The sequence below is a fragment of the Alosa alosa genome, chromosome 5, assembly GCF_017589495.1.
Source record: "Alosa alosa isolate M-15738 ecotype Scorff River chromosome 5, AALO_Geno_1.1, whole genome shotgun sequence".
Classification (NCBI taxonomy): domain Eukaryota; kingdom Metazoa; phylum Chordata; class Actinopteri; order Clupeiformes; family Clupeidae; genus Alosa; species Alosa alosa.
Window position 1 is genome coordinate 15,463,292 of NC_063193.1, and position 20,865 is coordinate 15,484,156.

General features: G+C 44.2%; 1 protein-coding gene across 12 annotated transcripts in view; it reads right to left on the reverse strand.

The window, feature by feature from the left end:
- The window catches only part of arvcfb (ARVCF delta catenin family member b), a 176,406-nt gene that overhangs the window by 124,937 nt on the left and 30,604 nt on the right, over positions 1–20,865 (reverse strand). For all 12 annotated transcript variants that reach the window (XM_048242923.1, XM_048242920.1, XM_048242919.1 and 9 more), the window contains exon 2: positions 13,333–13,409. The gene's annotated coding sequence lies outside the window, so the exon portion shown is untranslated. The remainder of the gene's footprint in view (positions 1–13,332; positions 13,410–20,865) is intronic.

Below are 20,865 nucleotides of genomic sequence, written 5' to 3' on the forward strand. Positions count from 1 at the left end.
CCACGCCGCTCACGCCAATCTGGGTCACTGCACCCTCACACTAGGGGGCTCTTGTTGGGCTGACCCCTCTACAGAACACCCTGGAAAACCCTGCAGCCAAAGTGGAATGAACCCATTCAGTATAGTTTCCAAATATTAATTACATACAGCTGAACAGCGGGGCACCTCGCTCAACCCTGCACACCCAATCACCCAAGGCCCAGCCTCATCCATCTATTCCTGAGAAAAAAATATCCTGGTTCCAGTGGCATTGAAGAATAGAGAAGGGGTGAGGGGAATACGGTTACACAATTGGAAATGTATTACCGGATGTGCCATTAGGCAAATCAGGCGACAGCCACATTAGAGACTAGCGCCACAACTGAATGCGGTTACATCCTCAGTAGTTACTCTCTATGCAAAGGCTGGCACGGAGAAAATAAACAAGTGTTCTTTGTTGCACACATTCTCTCAATCAGAGCACTAGCACTGTGAAACCACATAGAGCCGGACGACCACCCCCCACCCACCCCCCGACCCCCCGACCCAGACAGGCGGCCCCTGCAGTATTGATCTGTGCAGGGAGGGCTAGAGAGCAATGGCGAGATGGCATCTGGTAGAGCGCAGCAGATCATCAGATGGGGATGTGTGCAGAGTGGGGAGGGAGCAGAGGAAATACAACAGGAGAGAGAGAGAGAGAGAGAGAGAGAGAGAGAGAAAATATCAGAGGAGTATCTGTAAGAGGAGGGGGACTCTGACACCACAGCCAGCCATGGAGGAAATGAGACAGAGCCCATTAATACTGCAAGTAATGGCCAAAGACAATTATGTGGGATCTTAGCAATAACTATATGTTCTGCCCAACTTGCACTTGACTTTTTAATGAGAAAAGGTCACTCTGTGACATTTATTCAGCTTGGGAGTTAGGACCCCCAACCCCATGCCCATCCCCATCCCAATCCCCATCCCCATCCCCAAGTGATTAATTTGTGACCACAAGCAGCTGGGGCACGAACGATCATGATAAGGAGCCTCGACAAATAAGCATTGTAGCATATTCAGGTGCCTGTTTTTGTCAAGTAAACAGAGCAAATTATGCCTAGCAATTCTGCTGTGCCAAATATCAGAGTCAAGCAGGGAGGGTAATGTGCATGCATCTATAGACACAGACATTAGATATCATTGTTAGGAAGAGGGCAGAATAGCCACAGCTACACAGTCTCAGAATCCAAACAGAATTAATAATGGTGGATAATATAGAAATAAAATACATGCCTCCATACCTTATTTGCAAAAACATCAACCTACAATGTCTATGCATTTAGGGAGAATTCCCTATCTAAAAAAAAAAAAACATAAGCAGAGTGATCCTTCCTCTGCTGTTCAGAGGTATAAAACACTGTTTAGATGTATAAAAGTCAGCTTAAGCCACTCTGTCAGTGAGTCAAACTGCTGCAGAGCAGACGCTATACCGGCAAGAATGCCATCACAATTTGTGCGCCTGAAGGGTACCTATAATATAGCCATTAATATGGGCCTAGTTTCCAAATCCTTCCTTTATTCCTGTGAGCCGAAGAAGAGGGACATACACCCTGCTGTGCCTGTCCCCTGGGGGACTCTGCCTGCCTGCCTGCCTGCCTGCCCGCCTCCCTGCCTCCCTCCTCAACAGGCCGGGGATGGAGCTCCACATCTCTCCTCAACCTGCACTCTCTCCCTCACGCCTCCTGCCGTGGAGAAACCATGCATCTCCTCTCTGTCGACTTGCCGTAGCCTCCCCTGCCTAAAATTAGACATGGGGGATGGATGAAATCAAACTTTTGTTGAACTGAGCAAACTTTTACCTGTAGACTCAGAATACATTATCTTGCTAATTAAAGTGCTAATTACAGCGTTCCAGTTCTAGGCATTTGCCTTTGTGCTGTAAAACACACAAACACGGCACATTAATGCGGCCGCTAACATCCCTCGGAGGTTCTACTTTTGGAAATGCAACTAGCACCCCGCTCCTAACTGCTCATTACGGAAAACAGCGCCATGACTTTCCTGATGTGTCGTGGCTTCCTGTTTTCCTCTGATGCTGTGATCATCTCATTACAAATCATTTATTTCAAACCCCCATTAAGCAGTGGTGGCTGAGCCACAGTGGGCTTTGCCTCCTAGTCTGTCAGAGATGAGTTCAGGATCTCGTATAGTAGTGTGTGTGTGTGTGTGTGTGTGTGTGTGTGTGTGTGTGTGTGTGTGTGTGTGTGTTACTGCATTTTTTTTATCTTTCCATTCCACCTTTTTTCTCTATTTTCCCGCCACTTTCTTTACTGAAAGAGACGCAGAGAAGCAGGCAGCCATTTTAAAGCCCAGAACTGCTGTGAGTGCTGCTAGCTGTGAATAGTCTTCTCTATGAAATTGTTTGGCTATGCAGCGAGGTGTGAGTGGCTCCGGAGTCCCCAGAGAGCCATGCCAGTTTTGGACGCCGCAAATTTGCCTGGGCACATTCCAAAGCGGACAGACTGGTGATGGGCTAAACAATTTGTAACAATTTTGAAGGAACACGGCAGAACAGACTGTGCGAGAACTGCAAAACTGAAAGCACTCGGCAAGGAGTGTATGGATGATCCATCTTCATGACCGGCCTTGAACCGAGGGGGAAAGAGAGAGGAAAATGCAACTTCTGGGCCAAGATGATCTTGAGTAGTGATACGCCAAACTCAGTGCACTCGGAGACTTTTCCCCCCACTAGCAAATGATATAACGATCGTGTCAAGCCTTCGGCTCTGAGCTACAGCCTGCCATTATACAAGGACACTTCAGTAGTCTGTGCCATCCAACAGCTGTGGGGCACAGCGATAGCATCAGCATTGCCTACCGCACAGCACACGGTGCAGTGGGAGACAAAAAGAAAGGTGGTGCCGTTTGGCCAGACGTCACATCATTGTCTCTGCGTTTGGTTCGAAACCCCCAGCTCTTCGTCTTGCTTCAGCACGTAAGAGACAAGCTAATGAGAAAGTATTGATTCGCCTGCAGTAGCCAGTGGAGACGAGAGGAAGTTACTCTACCGCTGTAACTCAACCCACCGTAACGTCACACCGAGTTTGTTTCGGATGGGGTGGCTTTCAAAAGGACCAGGGTGGGGGGTCCTGCATAATGATGATGTCATCGCGTTTGTTCAAGGAGGTGGTAGGGACATCCGGGTCAAAATGAGATCAGGGAGATTAGTCAACCATCTAGGTGTCGGACCTCTCCCCCTTTCCACTAGTCCTTTTAATCCTTAACCTCCGACTCATTGAGAGGCCAGGCTTCTCCTTACTTTCTCCACCCTCCCCCTCTCCCCCACTTCCACCTTCCATTGCCTCAAGGCAGCAAAATAATCAGCTGGGCCTCCACATCCTCATCCACCCACCCACCACCCGAGGGGAGCAAGCTGAAGTTGTCCTGGGTGGCAGGTCAATTACACAGAGCTCGTCCAGAATTGGGCTTAAAGAGCGATGTGGCTAGGCTAGGCTAGGCTAGAGCCAGGGGGTGAATGAGTTCCTCTGGGTGGCACAAGTCAAGGGTGTGGGGAATGAAAAGAGGGGGCAGGGATGGCTTGCTCTCGTCTGGGCACTTAGGGATGAGACAACAAGGTTGAGTGAACAGAGAGAGGAGCTCAAGGGTCCAGGGCCCTCCCAACCCGATCACCACCTCCCCTCCTCCTCCTCCTCCTCCTCCTCCTACTACTCCCTGAATGGGTGGTCCTCGATAAGAGGGGATGGATGGGGCACTGGTCCTCACGTGATGACTCAGTGGACAGAGAAATTGCTGCCCATTGAAAAGGCCACGGAGTCACAGCTGTGTGGGAAAAGTGATCTGCCGGTATTCTGTTAAGGGGATTACCAAAAGGCTATGAGTCAAACTCAATCTCCTCGGTTTGTTATTCAGGGTCTCGAGACACAAATAAGAGAGTTCAATTTCAATTTCACACACTCAAATACAAAAATATACACAGAGATACACAAACAATCCCAACAGTGAGATGTTTCATCAAGGATGAGAGACTTTTAAAAATGATCACAGCTTATTGAAAAATAATGATTCAAACTATACTGTTTCACAGTCCCATATTATTTCAGACAGAGAAAAATAAAGGCTCCTCTCCCACTGGCAGAAGCAGGCTGCCTGCAGAGGTCTATTTTTAGCCCGCTCTTGTTCAAAGCAAAACTCCCCACCCTTACTACCAATTACTGCTTTAAAAGTCAGGGCTACAGGTGGCGAAGAACAAAAGGGTACGGAGGAGATGGCATTACACGGAGCTCATCTCCGGGGAAGGCCCCCTTCTCTCTCTCTCTCTCTCTCTCTCTCTCTCTCATCTCTCTCTCTCTCTCTCTCTCTCTCTCTCTCTCTCTCTCTCTCTCTCTCTCTCTCTCTCTCTCTCTCTCTCTCTCTCTCTCTCTCTCTCTACTTGTAACCCAGCGCCAATTTAATGCTGCCATTTGCTGAGGATGTGCGTTTGCCTGCCAGTGTTTACAATATTTACAATGCTGGGCCCCAGCTCACAGAAATCAATATCAAACGGCCGAGACAGAGCTCTCAGAAATCACTCACGGCGCTGGCCAAATCAAGTCACGGAGAGCTTATTGAGAGTGGGAGAACTGTCTCAGCTCCATGCCAAGGAGGCCAACTGTCTAGTTTTCTTTTTTTTGGTCGCTGTTCTTGCTGTTGTTGTTGTTCAGCTGTATGTCACCCTCTGATCACAGGCAGGTCAGGAAATGGTTACGCGTCTACACGGAAACAAAGGGGGAGGGGGTGAAGAGAGAGAGAGAAAGAGAGACCAGAAAGAGGAGACACACACACACACACATACATAGTGTATTGATGAAGTGTAAATGTTTGTATATATTTGTTTGATGGAACTTTGGACATGCATCATATGATTTTCTGCCAATGAAGCCATCCATCCCCACACCCCATCCACCAGGAGGAAAACCACCCCCCACTGTGATGAGGTCCCACCCCGGATTCACAGCAGTGAAAAAGCACTGGGTCATCATGATCCTGAATCTATTAAAAGAAGCCCCACGCATACTTCAAGCCCCCTGCCTCGTCTTATCTCCAAAGCCGCCCAGTCATAGCAATTAAAATTCCAACACACTTTCCACCAGTCTTAGAATAGGGGTCTCTACTCCTCGCATTACCTCCTTCTCTCTCTCTCTCTCTCTCTCTCAATTAAAACACACACACACACAAAACGTTTTTCTGTCGTTTTTGTGTGTGTGTGTGTGTGTGTGTGTGTGTGAGTGAGTGTGTGACATAAAGAGAGAGAGAGAGAGAGAGAGAGAAAGAGAGAGAGGAAGCTACAAAAACACAATCACATACCAAGGAATCTAGAGGACACTTGAGGGAGTTAAAACATATACTATCTCTGTAACACAAAACAATAACACTGTTTTTAACAAATACTACATTCTACATTGGGGTGATTGGTCCCACTCATAATCAGACACTATAGTGCATTGGGCATTACCAATGCACAGGTAAGAGAATGTTTCTCTCATCTTTCACTGTGACAAGATGTCATTACCGTCATTGGGTAATGCATATCCTAAACTGATACACTGTAATAATTTGAATCTTTGATAAATTATGCAGCTTATGCAGGGACATGGAAAAAAACCTGTCCTTGTTCCTTGGCCACCAGCTCCAATTACTGATAGCTGAGCTGAGATGCTCGCCTCGCATTAAGAAACAATTAGCCATTTCAATCTGCCTGTGTGAAAATATTTTAATCAGTTTGATTGTTAAAAAAAAAACATCCAAATTCTCACACTCACTCTGCCAACTGGTGTGTTTGCATACCAATGCCAACGTGAAACATGTTGCCTCTAAATCCTATTGGGATACCATTTGTGAGGGCGACGGGAATCTTGCAAATGCCGCTCACGAAGAACAAAGCATTCTATTCGACAGTCACACTAACGCATCTAAATCACTCCGCTGTTCCATTCTGCCTAATAATGCAGCAGATATTTTATTCAATACTTTTTACGGCATGCATAATTAGTGGTGAAGCTGCAGTTAATTATTCATCAGTAATCTTGTAATGAAATGATGTAATGGTGCTCTTTCATTGAATCATGGTCTTTCATACATAGATAGATAGATAGATAGATACTTTATTGATCCCCAGGGGAAATTCAAGACAACACGGACAACACAAACACATTCTTTAACAGCAGAAAGAGTAATTAAAGTATATAATATAAAAACACAACTAAGCAATAAGGACAGTAGAAGATAAAGAATATGCTAAATATACTAAAATACAAATTATACTAACACTTAAATACAATGTATAAAAATATACTAAAATACAAATTACAAAAATACAAATTATACTAACTAACACTTAATCTAAATCAATTCTAAAAACAGTATCCACATAGTGGTGATTAATCAATCAGAGGCGCTTGCAATGACTGAGGCAGGGACTGAGCCTGTGATTCTCTGTGCATAGTAAGGTGCTCTAAGGTGCTCTGTGTGAATGAGTGTCATGGTGGTAGTGCAATGGTGATAGTGGTCATGGTGATAGTGCAATTGAGTAAGTCCAACAGTGCAACAATAAAGTAAAGTCTATATATCTATATATTTAACTATTTATGAAAATGTATAAGTGTGGCCACAGTTCGGCTGTGGCATGGAGGGGGTTATGCATATGTGCTAATGTGCTAATATAGCACGCAAACAGTGAGGCATAAAGACAGTGGTAAAAGTGACTAGTGGACAGACAGTACCAAACATGGGGGTGAAGAGGCAGACAGTCTACTATGCAAATGACTTTCTCAGTCTGTCTCAAGGCAGTGAGCGAAGTCTCCAGCTGATCAGGCTCTTCTGCTTAACAATAGTGCTGTGGAGTGGGTGACACTCATTGTCCAAGATGTTGATCAGTTTGTTCAGGGTCCTTTTGTCAGATAGTGAAGTGATGCACTCCAGTTCAGCTCCCACTACAGAGCCAGCTTTCCTTACCAGCCTGTCAATTAAGCCCGCATCCTTCTTCCTTGTGCCTCCTCCCCAACATACTACTGCATAGAAGAGGACGCTGGCAACAACAGACTGGTAGAACATCCTGAGGAGCTTACTGCACACATTGAAGGACCACAGCCTCCTCAGGAAGTACAGCCTGCTCTGCCCTTTCTTGTAGAGTGCATCAGTGTTGGCTGACCAGTCCAGTTTATTGTCCAGGTGGAGACCCAGATACTTGTAGGTGCTAACCACCTCCACATTGACCCCATCAATGTGGACTGGTAGCAGAGTGGGCTTAGATTGCAAGCGGGGGACTCCAGGCATGGTTAAAGCAGTGTGACCAGGTCATGTAAGAATGGAGTCATGTGAACAGGCTACAACCTTTTGTACTAACAAGTTAAGACATTGATTATACCATTATAATGCTACTTGCTGATACTGCTTTGTATTGAGCACAAGGAATGTGTAAATAAAGTATGAAGATTCAATTTCATTTCATACAGAGCATTAAAGGAGAATTCCAGCGATTTTTCACATAGATCTCTGTTTCTAGAAGTCACCGAGTACTGTTGGTACGATAAAAAGGGTAAAATATGGGTTCCACCTACTGTAGCTCAAGTCGGACTTCTCCTTTAATTCTACAGTGACCAACTGAGCAAAAGCAAAAGGAGCTTTGATGTACGACCATCTCAGTGGTCACTCACTGCATAATAAACCACTAGGCCTCATGCCCCCTTTCAGACCTCAGTGGCCCCTAGTTAAATAAGTGGCACAGTGGACTGCTCGAGGTTGTGAGGAAAAGGGAGGGAGCACTAGAAGAATGATGAAAGGAGGGCCGTGCAGAGATCTGCTGATACGGGAGGGACAAACTTCCTGGACATGACGGACTTTTCCCACAACTCATGGGACTGGAATGTCACTTCGGGCAAAGTTTATTTACTGTCGGTAATAGGCAGTAGTTCTCATCTTGAGGCCACAAACTTTGAAAACAGGGAATGTTTATTACACTATCAAATAGCTGGAGGTGCTCTGTAGGTAAACTTGTAGCCCTGTGAAGGATGAACTGCCGTTTCATTGCCCCAGCAGAAGTAAATCACATGCCTTTGGGATTACACATAAACAAACTAGTCTATGTAACCACTGATTACCATATATTTTCCCCATCAGCCGTGATGGATTTCAGACCAGGCCGGTGCGTACTGTATGCATGCATGAGCCCTGAGCATGTGCAGGGAGGTGGGAGCCGAAGCCGGAGCCCATTTGGTGTGCTAGGCATGTAGCGGCCTCACCAGTCAGCCGTGAAGGACACCCCGCCACACGGAATGAACAGGAGATCCCATGATTAGTCACACCTCGCACTCGACGGCCCTCACCGTGAGGTGGTGCATCTCAATGTACACATGCATGCACACACACATGCACTCACATAGAGACACACACATAGTTATTAGCCAACCTGCAGATATACAGCCCATACTCAGAACCATGTGTACATGCAAGGACACTGCAAAGTGTGCTCTTTGCCTTGCTGTGCTGCATACAAATATCTGGACACTGCAGCGTTCAGAACAAAGATGTCCAGTTGCTATCTATGGCCTAAACGAAGCAATCGGGGAAAAGGTGAAGCAATCAGCACTACAAGATAGAGTGATGATGCCAAAGGACAATAAACCTGAAAGCCCCATCAAGAGAGTGTCACGCCATGAATGAGCCACTTAAACTCAACAAAACAAGTCTGATGAGAATTTACGAGGCATAATGCACCAAACTGAGTACCCACTGCCGTGTCCCCTCTGAGACAAACACCTCACAGCCAAATGAGAACTTACTACAACAGCCACTTCAGTTCATCTGAAGAGACACGCCGAGTGCACAGCTAATATTCTGAAGTCACTGCCCCGGTTCTATTCAGGCACCAGGGCCCCGGCAGACCAACAGATGCTTGGTACACGGAGTGCGCCTTAACACTCCGGGCTATTCCATGTGGAATATCTCGGCCACTAACTTTCGTTCGTTTTATCAAACGCAGGCAGCTACAGTACTTAAATAATATATGGGAGAGTGATGATTAATTTTAAAACTTGAAAGAGTCCAGGAGGTGCACACAGAGAATTGAAAGTCCAGAGTAATTACCTCCAGAAGAGAAATAACAAAAAAGCAGGAGAGTGGAAGCAGGCACAGCCATTTTTAATCAAGGAGAGAGAGTGACAGGGAGGGTAATATAATCACCTTCTAATCTTACATCCGTGACATGAGAACTTCAACGCTTTCTCGGAAAAAAAGCAGTGCGCTATTCATCATATTTCAGACAAACAGATGACAATGGCTGAGTCTTTAGCTAACTGCATCAAGCTGACAGCTAATCAGGCTTGATAAATGCATCTCCATTTTCAGGACTTCCGGTTCTATTGTGACAAAGCACACATCCTGAGGAGGTCTTGATTGCTTCAAAGACCTTATTTCTCTCATCATGATTCCTCTCCCATCACTGTCATGCTGCATCCCTGTGTCCTCTGAACCTAAAGCTTTCATCCCGAGACCACGGAAAGGTGCCATCCTGATTCCTGACAGAACTCAAGTCATCCATCCAACCACTCAGAAGTCAAACTCATCAGCTCTGTCTGGCCCCAAAATGGGTTTGAGTTTGATGAGACTGTCCCCGTAACTGGGGACACATATCGTTCTTAAAATAGCCTCTCCACTTTCACACACGTACACAAAGTAATACCTAAATGGCTTTCAGGGGCTAACAGGCAAATCAATAAACAGTCACAGTTAAATTCAGTCTGCACTACCACCAGCGTACTCTCCATTTTAGACTCGCATAGGATGCCGGTGTCTCAAGGCTGAGGGAAGGTCAACAGACGAACCGGCTGCCCCTGCTTGTGCAGGCAAGCGTGGCACAAACCGCCACTTCAAACACGGGAGCGCGGCTCTTGACTTAAACACAAATGACGGGCTGTTGGTTTGTCCGACCTCTGGCCCACAGATTATTATTCACTTCCGAGACGACTATTAAAGCAGCCTTTCATATTCCAACTTCAGAGAGATAATTAGGGTCTCCTTCATCAGCAGTGCAGCAGTGACCTTGGCTTTTTCTCAGTAGATGAATATTGGAGAGTCAAGTGGTCCATGTCGCAGTCTGACGTTTTTCCCCTTTCCTTGACTTCACCCGTGGTTTCTCAGGCAGGAGATTTCCTAATTACATTTTGCATTCAGGTACTGCTGAGACTGCCAGCAAACAGACGGGAGCCAAACATCTAGAAGTTCATCATGAATAATCATTGCAGAGAAAAACATTTCTGCAGCCAATCGTTTTGACATATACATTGATAAGATATCTGCTGAAATAGAGCAACCTCAATCTGTCTCTGTGGAGATGAAAACCATTAATCTTAACAAACAATATATTTTATGGGTTTTTTCCATGATAAAAATGTAGCTACAAACATCTCCCGGCAATGATAGGTAGGTAGTACTAACATTGATCATTAAAACGTTTAACCTCACATATTAAAACTTTTAACCTCACACATTCTGAATCTATTTTTCAAACTTCTGCAGGGTCCTTTCAAATTCTGAAAATCATTTCTGCTCTGAGGAAAGCTAGAACACAACACAGAATTTACAGCCAGTAAAGACTTTTCCAAATGTTTCTGCCGTGGTGTCTGATTGATGCGTTTAGCAGCATTCACTATGACCAAGCTCAAAAGCTCAAGGCTCAAAATCACATACCCTCATTAACAATATAATAGTCACTTCAAAGCAATGTGGCTTGGGCTTTCAGAAAGAGGTATTATAAGGTCCAATTATGAGCATTTGGTTAATTATATGGTACACTATTGTTTATTTCATGTAAAAGTCTTCCTGATGCACATGGTCCAAAACTCATAGTGGTATTGCCATTTCTGCATTGAAATATCATTTGATGCATTCAGTTTAAAGGCTTTCAACAAACTTGTCACAAATCAACTTCTGCCCACTCAACGCTTTTTACTGCTTGCTCTGACGCACTTCATTTTCTGTGCGACACATTTCGCTGTAAAAATAGGGCCGAGAAAATAAGCAGATTGATCCTTGGGTAATTCTCTGCACTTTGCTGATGAATGTAACAACAACAAGCTTTGGTAATTGGCCAAATCTGTCAGGAAGGCAGCAATGAAGGATAACTTCTCAACGGCATCAGACAAAGATAATGAATCTACTCAAAATAAAACTAATTACACCGGGCCCATGATGGCACCATTTGATCCATCAATGCCCCTCTGAATCAGAAGCCATGGCTAGCTCAGATAATTGAAATAAATGGCTGTTCAAAGTATGAGAAAATATATTGATCTTTAAAAGGGTCATGAATCTTTGCAGTTGTTTGTTGGTCAACTTAATTATGACACTTGAGATAGCATGATCTTTTGAGAATGCAGCAGTTATTACAGAATCAAGGAAGGCACAATGAATTTACTCCAATTCAACAATTTAACTCAAATATAAAGGTGCTCTAAGCGATGTCACACGTTTTTTAGGCTAAAACATTTTTTGTTACATAAAGCAAACATCTCACTATCCTCTAGCTGCCTGTCCCCTAAACACACCGTAAAAAAACTCAGTCTCTGACAAGACAGCCCAGGCTCCACAAATGGCAACAAAAACAAACTGCAACCCGAGGGGTATTTCACAAAGGCAGAATTAAGACATCCAAGATAAGTGATAAAGCGAGGTTTGAAATAGCGTTGTCTGGTCATCCTAGCTCAACTCATTTCACTAACGCTAATCCAGGATCAGTAGGAGCGACTATGTCAAGTCAGGTGTAAGTAATTCAGGATGTGTGCACGTTCTCGTTTCTGCCACAAAGTAGTGTTAATTTTGTCACCTATTTTTAATTTAGTCATAGTCTTAGTCTTGTGACGAAATGTCCTTTTTAGTCTTTGTCATATTTAGTCATTCAAATATCATTTTTTGTTAGTCAAGTTTTTTAGTCGACTAAAAGTCTCGTCATTTTAGTCTAGTTTTAGTCAAAAGAAAACTAAAAGGTATCTTAGTCTTAGTCAGTTTTAGTCAACACATTTTAGTCTTTTTTTTTTAAAACAAATTATTTCTGATTACCATTTGAGTGAAATAGTGTTTCACACATCTCAATTTTCCAACAATATTGTGTGTCCACAGGGCTACTCGTCTGTTATAATTACTCATTCTGATTTTTTGTCAGTCCGTATGTTTACATGCACAGGTAAGTCGAGCTACAATTATAGCTCGGCTGGGATTTGACCATAGACAGTAAAGATTTGACTGGACCACTGTCATATTCTTAGACCAGTGTTTCTCAAAGTGTGGTCGGGGATCACCAAGGGTCCTTGAGCAGGCGTGGGTAAAATATAATATAGATGAGTTGTTTGCCAAATAACTTTGTAGTTAAATCCAAACAGTTCTGCAACACTGTCTATGTAAGATATGCCAGTTTAAATCATACAGAATGAATCCTCTGACACAATAAGCAAAGTGCAAAGACAATAAGCAAGGTGGTTCAGTGAGTAGGCCTATAGACTAATTATAGGCTACTGTTGAAGTAGGCTTTTTTTTTTTTTTTTTTTTTAGCTAGGGTTAGTTAAGTGGTCCTGAAACTGAAATAGTTTGAGAAACACTGTCAGAGTAGGCCAATGTATTAATGTTTTACTCCGCCAAGCTAGATGGCTTATATTTCAAACACAACACATTCCCCAAACAGACTCTCCATCTTAGCCATAGCTAACTTGCTAGCTTAACTTTCTATATTAGCTTACTTGCTAGCAAACTTTGCATCATCAGTCTAACTAGATGAATAGTTGACATTACATGCTGAACATTTTCAGTATGGACATTCTGGGGATGTTAATTTGTATGAGAGAAGCGTCAACTTCTGGGTATGTAGCAGTGGCATAAAGCTTAGGTAGTTAGCTTGCTAACTCTGGCAGAAATCTCCAGTGTTCTTGTTCCATGTAGTTTCGTGTTGCAGCCACAGGGTTGCAGCAGCAGCACGTAGACTAGCCTACAGGAAAGCTGTTATTCGTATGAACTCATTCGAATATTTTGAAAACGTAACAGCTAGATATTCTGTCTTCTCATTTTGTAGACTAACATGAAGGGAGATTTTATCTTAGTTTTTTATTTCATGCAAAACATTTTAGTCTCGTCTTTTTTTCGTCAACAATAATGCATCTTAAGATAGTCTTAGTCAGTGTTTCAGGACATTACTGACGTCTCGTCATCGTCTCGTCTTAATCATGAAAAAAAAAAAAGGTCGCTTGACGAACATATTTCCTCTCGCCTCGTCTGACGAAATTAACACTACCACAAAGAACTCCTAAGCTACCGGTATTTAATACTCACCTTTGGATGATGAGAAAGACCCATACAAATATCAGGCCGTCCTGACTACCATCAGATGTGGCCCACAGCAAATATCTCTAAAAAGGAAGAAAAGAGAACAAGTATGAAACAGTGGTATGGGAGAGGGAGAGAGGGAGAGAGAGAGAGAGAGAGAGAGAGAGAGAGAGAGAGGTTTTTGTATGAGATGCATCTCAGGTTTCTGAGAGAGCTGAAGCACGATTTATGTTGTGGCATTTTAGGATTTAATTTAGCCTGCATTACTCTGGGAGACACTCCTGACTGCCATGGCTCCCCGGCCCATCCTCCCCCATGGAATAAATGCCACTGATAAATGCCACTATAAATGAAAAGGAAGGCAGCAACAGAATCTTTTCACCCATTTACTCACAAGCTACTGGGCTCACTATAAAAGGAATAACTTAATACACACTGACATTACACGGATGCCTTCGGAAAAAAAAATAGAGATACTTCAGTCTATCCACAGAGTTACGCATTCCACTTAACTCTGAACTTGTGACATCAGGAACCCACGCAGCTGAAATCAACACAAAACAGCTGGGCAGGGAACGTCTAGCGTGACCCTAAAACGCGCTCCCACAGCAGTCAGTTCGCCACTCTGACATGCAGATGGCCAGACCCCAAGGTCAGGCTGGCAAAATTAGGCACACCAGAGAAGGGCCAGGACCTTTATTTTCCAGTCCACCAGATGGGTTCTGGAGAGGTGTGGGGGGACTGACACCCTACAGATGGAAAAGGGGGCAAAAAAAAACATCTGTGCGTTTGCATGGAGCTGTCACAACAGAGCCGGATCATCAGCTGCACCCGTGGGAGTGCGTTTAGCAGTGAGGGAAGAGTGCAACTGTCAGGAGTGACCCACAGCGCCTCTCCTGACGCCAAGTCAGATGTGGAGCAGATCCCAGAGGGCTACGGGTGGTGGTGTGGGGTGGGGTGGAGGGACTGGGGGTGGGGGTTGGATGCCACATCTGTCCAGCCTTAATTCCATTGTCTGGTCCTCACATAGTTGGAATCGCAACAGTAGGGAGAAAAAATAGTGTGGAAGAGATAATACTAGTCTGGAAATAAAAAAAAAAGATAGCTTTTTCATAGCAATGGTCTCTAAATCGTTTAATTCCTGGCTTAACGGCTACCCTGCATGTCAAATGAAATAATAAAGTCTCCAGACGGGACCACAGTGCACTGTGCCTATCCGGAGGAAAGAAAGGAGTGTGAGAGAGAGAGACAAAAAAAAAGTAATTTACTGTGAAAAGCCTGCCTTGTTTAAAATGTGACGACATTTACAATTCCTGAGAGACCTACGAGGGTCGAGCAGCAGCAGCAGCGGTGGTGGCCTCATTCACAGCCCAGGCAGCAGACTGCAAACCTCTGTCTGTCCTACTCGGCACTGCTCTATGTTTTCTTGCACTTTCCACACCAATCAAACTCTGCTCTGTGAGGTCTTTTGTGTGAGCTTACAGCACAACAAACAGCAATTAAAAGACATGGCCCAACATGGCCTTCCATCACCGTCTGATTTTTTATATCACAGAGCCTTGGTACCACTGTGTCTGCTTAGACCAGACCATTTATCTTGCTTGAGTATTTGCACATTTAAATATAGGAGGCAGGAGAAAGCATCCCATAATTACACCTTTAGCCCAGGCTATTGGGGTATTTTTTTTTTTATTTTGGTTTTTGAATGTAGCAATTTAGCCGCTTAAAGACAGAATTGGGAGCCTCTGTGCGGCAGCATCTTGCTGCATAAGGGCTTATGTGTTCAGGAGGGTCTGGTTACATTGCACAACCACTGCCCTCACCAGACACAAAGCTGTATTCTTTAAATACCTTAGCCCAGGGCTGAAGGCACTGTGTTATTTTTGGGCAAAAGAGGTTTAGGGGGTTCCAAAAGTTATCCCGTTTCTAAGAATTTTTGCAGGGGAAGACACAGAGAGCCTTTGACTTTTGTGGAAAGCTCTAAGCCTTTGAGGAAAAGAGATCATTGTGTTCTGTTGGTTGCAGAACATCTGAGAAGACATGTACAAACAAAGGGAATTTTGGGGTAAATAAAAAAAGAAGAAGTGGGCTGGGTTGAGGGGTGCACAGATTGAGGGGTGCCCATGCACAAACCAGGGGGTTATGAGGCCAGAGTTGCATCTGGCTCCAAACGATTAAAAAGCAATCTGCTGTCTATGGTCCATCTCGGGGCAGCTCGCTCTGTGACAGGGCCCTGATAAAGATGAAGCTGTGATGGAGGCTGAGCTATCTAGCTAAACCCCCCCCCCACCCCCGTTTCAGTCTGCTGGGCGTCTGAAAGCCAGTCATCCAGAGCAGCCCAGTTCTGGCAGAAGAAACAGCCGTCCCACTGGTCCAGAGGCAAGACCTAAAGGGGGAAAGTCCAGTTTCAGAGAGCACGAGCCCTTCCTTATTATCCAGAATCACAGAGAAGTACACAGCAAAGACATGAAGAATGGGGCTGGAACAACACATATGGAGGGAGTATGGCTACAACCTACAAGAAAAAGGTTTACGGAATTCAGCCCATATAGATAGGAACCAAGTTTATTTGTCATCAAAAAAGCCTGAAACTAGTTCTTTTTTTGTGGGGGAGAAGACTAACTCCGCCAGAGTGCCAAAATGACTGAGGATAGCCATACAAGCCAATATGACATTAGTGCCCACTCAGACATCAGTCTAGTCGATGAGAAAAGGGGACAGAACTGTCTGTGCTGTTGTCTGTAGCGACTCTTTTGGGGATTTCACAGGCCTGTCAGTGGCAACTGGGTGGGCAGCCACCAGGCTGTGGGGGCTCCAAGAGGAAGGTTAATTGAGACTGACAGGTGTGGTAATGCCACACCGCCGCTGGCCTGCGGAGGGGACGCTCGTTCAAAGGAAAGGAGGACATCCATCCCAACGACGGAGGACCGTGGCAGCCGCTGGTCTACAAAGGGAGGAGGGCCGTGACAGCGGAGGGCATGTAGGATGCGATTGAGGGAAGTGGAGTGACATGGCAGTGCTGGTTGAGGGCAATTTCCTCGGTGCTCAATGCATGGCAGCTCTTCTCTGCCCTCCAGAGCTATTTATCTCTGAAATGAAATGTATCGCCTTCCATTTGAATGTAAAATGCATCAGTAATGAAGACAAAATAGCAGCGATACAGATTGGGGCAGAAAGAACATAAAAATGAAAGTTAAAATTCCATGTGGTAACAGCAGTGGATTAAACATGCAAGCTAATGAAGCCAGCACCATTCGGCCTGAAGAAAATCATTGTTTTGATTAAGACAATGCTCCCTTTGTAAAGATTAATTAAAATAAGATGAATTAGCAAGCTCAGGTTTTCCATGGATCTAATGAGGGACATAGAGGCAACATAGCCACCCTGCTAGCCTCACGCTACGGAGCTCCCTTGTTCTGAATTATGATCTCATTTTCCCATGCTGCGCCACTGAACTAATTTACAGCGCTACAGCAACACATAGGCCATCACTGGAACTCCAATTCCCTGTGGTTTATGAACGTTCATCACACCTATCTCTCTCTTATGCGTCTTTCCTCTTAGCCCATCAACAACTGAGGAGCTGTAGGTACTTCATCATGTGATTAATATGGCAATGTGAATATTCCTTCATTAAATATGTAGCTCTCTGCCAAATCAATTATTCATCCGCTAGCCACAAGTATTGGATGGTCTTAAAAGTCTGGGCAAAAACAACAGAGAAATTTATAACCAGCATGCAAAGTACAAAAAACACCAGTTGGAAATCCTGATGATGAACCAATTGCAATAGTATTCACCATGAAGTTCATAATAACCTTCATCCAAATGTCAAACCAAAAATCTGGTTGAATGAATGATGGAAGAAGTGATTGGTGGAAGGTGGAGAACTTGCCAGTTTAACCTTTGGATTTCTCGCTCACACACCTACAATACGTGTGAAATGTACACTGGCAGTAATTAACAACATGCATGGACAACAACACCCAAGACCGCGCCATGTTCACCGCTAATTGACCGATCCCAAGCCCCACCTCCCATTGTCAGTCCCATAGTTACTGTTGCTAAGTCGGACAAGTTTGCAGGAAAGTGTGCGAGAACGCGTGTTCAACATGGGGACACAGCACCCCCATTTAGCCGAGTGCAACAGTGTATGCTGGATTTCTGGGCGTCAAGTAATATTGATATATTCAAAAAACAGAGGCCAAAAAGACCTTCAGTATGCGGAAGGACACATTCACAATATCCGCTGTTATCAACAAGGTGGAACACCACAAATCGAGGACAAAACCAATCCGATTGTTCACGGATCTTAATGGGATATGCATGTTAACTGGGGATAAACAATTAGCACGTTATCACAAGCAGGTAGTTTACCTTATTTGCTGCCGATGTGACTGATTCAATAAGGTCTGTGCAAACATATGGTGTTGACGTGGTATAACAAAATCTAACCATATTTCGAGGATTAATTGAAGACGGGACCAAGTGCTGCAGATCCAAGTTCCCACGCAACTTGGGAGAGTGGCTAGCCTAGGCAGCTCATGTTGGGGAGGTGGAGATAGTAAAAGCTCGGTAGGCCGATAGCCTACTTATTATTTTGAATGGCTGCTTTAGAAGGAAGAGTTAAAATAAACATGATACAAGTGTATTGAAAAGAAACCACTAGATCTATCTGAGATTAAACCTACCACGCACGACATATCTGCATGGCAGGCAGACGCTATCAAGAGTAATTGCAGACGTGATTTGTCTTGCATAAGACTTCATCAGTGCCCGCTTAGGCTAAATGTGGGCAATGTATTAGGCCTTTGGCGATTTCGAGACTGCATAGCCTATACAGCAAAGCATAGTTTTGAATCGGCACATGATTTGATCTTTAGAAGACATTCTCTCGTTCATCCATCAATAATGCATCGCAGTAGGATATTGCGTTTGTTGAAAAAATGATCGTTAGCTTATTTCTTTGAACAGTCTTCTATCCCAAGTTAAAACATGGCAAGGTAGCCTGTGCCTAAAAGCTGAAAGTATTCTTGTTGTGTGTAAGGCGATACGTGATTGAGTATGGGTATGAGTGTGCGAGTTCAGTTCCTGCAAGGTAGGTATAATTTTTTGCGTAGGCTTATATTGTCGTTTTAACAGTGGAAACCAGGTTTGGTTATGTTTTTGTGTGTAGTTATTAACACAAATAAAGGGAACAATTTCGTACACACTCAGATTTCTTTACTGAAAAGTAGCAGCCTATCCAAAGTTATGCAAACTTAGGCCTGTGTGTGGTAGCGTTTCACAAGGTCAGGATATCGGATGTCACTTCTACAAGTACCCCAGGCATATTTGAACCTTTTTGAGCTCTTTAGTTATTTAGTTACTTAGTCTACTTGCAAAAGAAGCATTATAGCATTCGCATAACCGGCGTATTGTCATACAGAATGGACACTAGAAAATTCAAAATTGACCGAGGTTGACCGAGGTCCTCCAAGTCCTCATTGTGACATAGTAAAAAGGGGCGGGGCTTGGGATCGGTCAATTGTGTGTGGATTAGCCAGTCACAACTCAGAAACGATTGGTATTCGGCTGTAATGGCCCAGGTAATGGTCTCTATGGATACAAATTCATTCATCACTAAACACGCAACATAATAGAGCAATAATCCACGGAGGGAATTAAAAAGGAGCTCAGCAACACCCCTCATCCACACAAGCAAACAAACAGACAAAATGGCTACAATAGCAACTGTTACCTCGGACTGTAAATCCTGTACATTGTGTACCCACTGTGTCCACATGTGGCTTGACCCCACTCCCTCTCAACATCCCCCACCCCATCAGCCTCCTCAAACAATCAGGCCTGCCGAATACAAACTCCTTCTAATCCAGAGACTGCAGCCACCACCACTGGTTGGCTCCTGTCCAGTGAGCCCTGGCCCTCACAAATCCTAAACGCTGCGTCAACACCCGGGAGCTGTGCATTCAAACAGCTTCATTTGGGGTACGGAGACCCACGGAGCGAGAGATGCAGGGCGGGAGGCCGCTCCATCAACACAAACAAAAGCACCATGGTGGCAGAGATGCATCGGCGGAGAGCTGGAACTGTGGGAGAGCGCTAAACAGGGAACACTATCAACGAAGAAGAAGCAGCCAACTCTTCTGTGCCGCAACATTCTGTACCTACGTAGACGAGAGCGACTCTTAAAAAGACCTCTGACCACTAGCTGGAGGGGGGTAGATCAAATTGCAGAGAGGAGCAATTGATGTGAGCAACTATGATTCCCCACAAATAGCATGATCCTTGTGAAAGGCTCCAAGCATTTCTATTGGTGCTGAAATTACAGTAATTTGGCATGCTGTGTGTCACCTTCAGAAGGGGAGAAACACAACACACCGCCTTTTGAAAAAAGGAAAAAGACAACGTGTAGGGAATGACTGCTTGTCGTGTGAACAAACATCCGCCAACAGAAAACTGATAAGTGACTCTCGGTCTGATGGAGAATCGCTTTGTGTTATATCAATCATGGATCTGACGAGCGCATCTCTAAACACGGGTGCCGTTGCGAAGTCAGCCAGTCTGAAAAGAGATCCTCAGCAGCCAAGGCAGCCTGGTAATGGACCACCCCCATCATCCTGTCACCCATCATTTAGGGGAAGAGCTCTGGCTCAGCCTTGGCTGCTGTCAGGCCATGTCTTATTAATGTTGCCGGTCCTTTATTTATTTAGTCTTCTTTTTTACCCACGTTGCTCACTACAGTTCCCATCAAACCTGGCCCTGGCTTGTCTTATTCAGCGCGGTTCTCGTTAGCCGACAAAATAAGGAGGAACGTCCCTCAATCTAGAAAGGAGTGACTATCTGCAAACACAACAACAGAACCATTAAGTGTTTCAAGTCTCTGAAGTGTACACAACTCTCAAAAGGACAAGTGCTTTACTCTGGATGAATATCCTATTCATAACAAAACCTTGAAGACATTTGCATTAGAACAATGCAATTATTCCTCTTGTTTCCTATGATACATAATGGCAGGCTAAAAATAGCTTTGTAGTAGATGATCATTCATTCATTCATTCATTCATACATACATACATATTCATACATACATACATACATACATATTCATACATACATACATACATACATACATACATACATACATACATACATACATATTCATACATACATACATACATACATACCACACTGAAAAATTCCTTTAACTGTGCTTAACGTACTGTAGCTCCAAATCTAGTTTCACAATCTTGAAATGGGAAGGGCATAAAAAGTACTTAATACATTGCATCGACTGGAACGGCTGCCAGAGAATTCTCCCTTCCCTCCCCATATGCCAGGAGACAACACTATGCACACTTCATTTCTGGTGGAGTGCAAATTAATTGGAGCTGACAAAAATCAATAACACTGGCTTCAGAGAGATTCAAAAATAATTGTCAGATAACAAAATGGAGAACCTGGCTTAGATGGGGTTCTTAGTGACAGTCCACTGCAGACACTATATGGCTACTTTTAACTACTGATATCTTAAACATG